Below are 5,691 nucleotides of genomic sequence, written 5' to 3' on the forward strand. Positions count from 1 at the left end.
CCCAGTTTTTTTTCTGTTTTGCTAGCAAAATGTGCTAATGTCATAAGCTAGTTGGTAGAAGTCTCTATACAGTTTTCCGAAGTGGGAGGGGGGAAGCCTCCTTAATCATTCTGCTAATTAGTAAGATTTTGTGTTTTTGAATTCATGGAATCATGCATAGTGGAGGGGGGGGGGTAAGCGAAATAGCTTGATGCTTTGTTACATAAAAGTTGTTTTTTTAAATTTTCCTAATGAGAACAATAAAATTAACATAAATCTAAGAAATGTATTTGTATCAATAGATCAATTGTGTTGTTTGTGCGGAGTCATTCATTTAGACCAGTGGTTTCCACAGTGGGCAATATTGCCCTGGTTGGCGATGGAATTGTCCGGGGACAATAGAAGCTACAGGTATAACATAGGGTCCTGTGTGGATTAGATTAAGTTGGGGGGAGGGGTGCGATGAGAGAAAAAAAAGAAGGGAACAGTATAGAACAACAAGTTTTGGAAACTTCGACCAGTATTTCCCAGAGTGGGTAATGTCGCTACTCAGTGGGACGGGTGCCTGGAATGGTTCAGGAGAGCTGTAGAAGGTTTGGGTTTAGTATAAGATCCTATGCATTGGGGGGGGGGGGTGAAAGAAAAAATTTTTAAAAATATGGCGATGTGTGTGTGTGTGTAGATCAAAAAATTTAGGAAACTGATTTTATAGAAAAGGGATGTCTGATGGTGTTGCAGAGTTGAACTGAATTACTAAGGATATCCAATACACTCGCATTCTCAAACATTATAACCAAGAAAAATGGTAAATAAAATGTATAAATTCTTTATAGCAGAGGTGGCCAACCTTTTTCCAAGCCATACAACAATCAATATTATTTTTGGAAGGAGCAGCTCGAGCTTAACTTCTAGTTTAGAGCAGTGTTTCTCAACATTTTCCAACCCACACGGACCAGTAAAATGACTGAATGTGGTCTACGGACTCAGAAGGATATCCGACCCGAGAATATGCACGAGCTTCGGAGCTTTCCGGAACTTTGCACATATCACCGGAAATTCATCAGGCTTCTCGAAGATAGCTAGACCCCTCCACCGACTCACTGAAGCCAAACAAAAATTCCTGTGGACCGACGAGTACGAAAGGACCTTTACGTCACTAAAACAAGCCCTAACATCAGCTCCAATATTTGAGTTTCCACGAGTAGAGAAGGAATTCATCCTCGACACGGACGCGAGTAAAAACGGGATCGGAGCTGTTCTATCGCAAGAAGTGGATGGCAAAGAACACGTCATTGCCTACTTCAGCAAAAACTTGTCAAAGCCATAGAACATTTCCATCACTACGGTTGAAAATTTATCCTTTTCACGGACCACGCTTCATTAAGCTAGCTGTTGAACGTCAAGAACCCCGAGGGTCAAGTCACTCGATGGATATAACGGCTTTAGGAATACGACATGGAGATCCAGCATCGTACGGAAATATCGACGCCCTTTCGAGAAGACCGTATCCACAAAATTGTCGTTATTGTTTCAATGCCGAAGAAAAGTACGGGTCCGTGAACCATACAGTGAGACAGTTAACATCACAAGTCTCAAGTGACGATCCTTGGAGCGATGAGAAGATCCTGACATATGACCAATAATGGACTTGAAGGAATGCACCGGGAATAAACCAATTTGGGGCAGTCGCCTCTTCCAGCCCGACGACCAAAAGATACTGGTTGGTATGGGACCATAGGCGGAGATAGACTTGGAAGTCTGGGGGGGGGGGGCCACGATGATGTCAATTCATATTTCATATACACACATATGCATTAGATCTGCCCGCTCCACTTTTGACGCTGGAGATACCCCCCCCCCCCGTATCTCCGCCCATGTATGGGAATCGGAGGACGGAAAGATGTTACGATGGCAACTCGTCCTACTAAGAGGCCGAGTGGAAGAAGTTTTGAAAGTTGCACGAAGGCTGACCGGCGGACATTTCCGCATAATCAACTCTCCACAAGTCTGTGAACGATTCTATTGGGACAAGTCCAGAACCGATGTAAAGAAGTGTTGCAAGAATTGTGACTGTTGCGCCGCTCGCAAAGGTCCTCCGAAACGCACCCAGGGTGCGTCGGTGCGCCGTTCGAGAGAATCGCCGTGGACATCCTCGGACCGTTACCCAGAACTCACGATGGCCACAAGTACATACTAGTGGTGATGGTATATTTTACCAAGTGGTCGGAAGCGTATCCCGTTCCGGAAAGGACTTTGCCCGAAACTCCAGCCATTTTGGGAAGGACCCTACAGAAATCGTGAAGAGCTAAATGATGTGGTGATTCGGATTCAAAGGACTCCATCGTCAAAGTGCAAGGTGGTCCACCTGAACAGACTGGCTCCGTACCACAGTGAGTGACAAGTTGCGACACGCTGACCTGAAGATGTCAGGATGAACAGTTTTAAAGGAGGGAGCAGTGTAACGAAAATTGTTTAGCGCAATTTGTTGAAAACCCTTAAGTTGACAAAGTCATGAGGAAAAGAGAAGTAATCAAGCTATTGGTCTGGAACAAGGAACGTTCTGAAAGGCTTCTTCGATCGAAAAGTGGTGCCACCAATTCAGAACTATGAATTGTGAAATAGATTTCTCTGGAAATAGATTTCTTCTGCTTCGAGAAATAGAAATTTCTCGAAGCTTTCCCTATATCTAAAAGTGATGTCATCACAATAGTGTGTCAGTGTTGTTGGACTTTATCCTCAATGCGAGAACTTTATTTGAGATTCGCGCTCTGGTTAGCGTATTTCGCGACATCGCTGTCTGTAAATACGTGTAAAATAGCTGTTCTGTGTGAATAAATTTGTGACATCCTGCAAAACTGTTTCATCCTCTGCTCATTTCAAGGACTTGTTAGACATTATTCGGAACATTATAATTGACTGATTTTCAGTTGGTGACCGCACTAATTTTTATGAGGATCAGGATGGTAGTCTGAAAACGGATTTAATTTCACCCTAAATCTAGAAACAATTTCTGACAAAAGAAGCAAACGATAAATGTAAGACAAATAATTGGGGAAACTACGGTTTTCATCATATCAACAATCACAGTAGTGATAAGGCAGATTCAGATGTTGGTTCATATTAAAAATTTTGTGTTGAGACACTTTTTTTGAAGATGATTATGCGAATGAAGCAATTTTGGATTCTTTTCAATGAGAAATGAGTTTTAACGATGAAATAAGTAAATTCAATAATATTTAGGAGTATTTTTCGGGCATGTATTATTTATTTAAAGTCACATGTTCGACCGCGCATGTAAATTTATAGAGATTTACCCAGCCCTGGTCTTTTACCCTCAATGTAAGGAGAATACAGGTGGTCATGTTTGCAGATCTTAGTCACACATCTGGTCACGTCAAAATCACGTTGCATGTGTTCAATAGCTAGTGTATACAGAATTTAAAATTTCAATCATGATTGCATGTAGAGTTTCCAAAAATAATTGAAGCACAAAAAATTAAAATTTTCAAAGAGAAAGCGTAATAAATAAAATTAAAAATCCCTTTTACCGCGTGTCCCTTAGTTGGGAGACGCTGATAGTAGAATTGACCTCGGACTTAGATATCTGACCATTCGTTAGAATTTTACAAATTTTTAAAGTTTGAAAAAATATATGAATTTCAAAAATCTAAATTCAACATTTTTAAAAAATACTTCCCATTAGTCAGTTGTTAAATCCGAGGTCTATTCTACCAACACATATCGACTAAACTTTCCTGCAAAAATTCAGAATTTTTGGGGCAGTATTTTTCTTTAAATCTTACGGATGAGCTCAAAAACTGCAATCTGAGAAAATCGCGTTCAAAGTGTTTTCCTAGTATACATTTGCACTATAATCCAGTATTTCTTCCTTTAATTATGAAAGAACAAACTAACCGATTGATTGACACGAAATGTTTAGTATTGTATTTGCAATCAAATGAAATATTTTTGAAAATTCGACTTTTTCAAGTCGAAAGAGTAGTGAGACCCCCTTAACGCACATTGAGAGCAGAGGCGAAAGCTGGGTGGGATGTCCTCCCTCACCAGATCAAAAATTTATTTTGATCCAAAAAATATTTTCGTAAAAAAAAAACAATTTATCGGAAGCGAACACTTTTATGTTGTTATAATTAATTTCTGTTGATTTCAATGCTATTTGGAGGCTAATAAAGCAAAACTTCTCTTTTAGCAAATTCATCGCGTCCTTCCCCCCCAATAAATAAGCTTTTTCTACTTTCTCCGAAGGCCTATCCTGCGTGTGCCCCTGATTGGGATTGCCCTTCGATAATATACTGTACATAGTGTCTGACACTGCAGTAGTGAACTTTGCTATGTTTTCACGGGATCATTGTTCACGTGATTATAGACTGAACACACTGTGTTTTCAGTTTGTGTTTTAAGTGCATTAATTTAAAATGGTTTAAGCGTTAATTAGTGGAGTGGCATACATTGCAGCTGCTGCGAAGTACCGAGCATTCGAAAATGATGAGGAAGCTCTCATCTTCATCATGGTTTTTCTGAATTCCAGAGATGTCAATCAATCAATCAATGGCAAAATGGTTTGTTTAAAAACAACCATTTGAATAATTTGGAATACAGCCAGGGCCGTAACTAGGCAGGTGCATCCTCACAGGGCCCACTTGGAAGGGAGGCCCAGAATGGGCTCAAATTCGTATACAGGAATTCCTTTTTATTTAGCTATCGATGTGATTAATGGAATTATTGCGGATGTGTCTGTTCTTGACTAGCCAATGATTACCAATTTTTTTCCGAGTGCAGGGTGGGCCCACGACACGCGTGGTCAAGTACTTCAAAGGAATAGCAAATTAAATACAACAAACACTTTCTTCTTTTTTTAATATCCCACACACACCCAAATCACAGCTTTCCATCATACAAGAAAATGATTTTCCATGACTAGTAGTTAGTTTCCTTTTTTTGTCTCCTAAATCATCGCAGCTTGTCTTCTTGTCCTCATCATACAGGGGCATAGACGGTACAGAGATGGGGAAAAGGGGTGGCGATCCGCCATTCACGAAAAATTGTATCATTGGCATTGACAGAGCGAATATAGCCACCTCCGCCCCAGATCACCTCAGTGAACCACCTTTCCCCCGTTGGAAGACCATGCACGAGAGTCCAGCAAATCACTCAAGGGCAAAGCTGCATTAAGAGTCTTTATCTTTCAAGCGGCTTTGCTCAAGGGCGACGCATGAGATGCGCGGAATGGAAACAAAAAAAGCAGTTTAGCCCAACTATGCACTGCGAACCTTTGTCAGGAGCGGCGGCCTTGAGAAAGGTTTTTCGGAGAGATTCTTTGTTATACACTGCTCTGGGGAGCTATGGATAAGCACTGTTAGGGCAAGGGACGGCGCGGGTGGAAAATTGTTGAGAACCCTTAGAGTAGCCAGGGGCGTCGGAAGTGTTTTGACACTGGGTGGTCGAGTTTCATGTAGGAAATTTTGGTTTCTGAATCAATTCTGGGGGTGCTCGGACCCGTTCTACAAATTTCCGTGGTATTCGAGCACCTCCGGCTCCGACGCTACTGAATTTTGCTTCCCTCCATTTCATAAGTAAGACAGGACGTGGGAGCGGTCTACTAGAGGAATTATCTATAGGAATATTCAAGTGTCCACAAACTAGGGAATTGTTTTTCTTCGTTTTTGGTACTCCTAAAAAATTTGCCATTAA

The sequence above is a fragment of the Pholcus phalangioides genome, unplaced genomic scaffold (assembly GCF_987345545.1).
Source record: "Pholcus phalangioides strain wild (caught in Gottingen) unplaced genomic scaffold, Ppha-v1.0 ptg000022l_1, whole genome shotgun sequence".
NCBI classification, from domain to species: Eukaryota; Metazoa; Arthropoda; class Arachnida; order Araneae; family Pholcidae; genus Pholcus; species Pholcus phalangioides.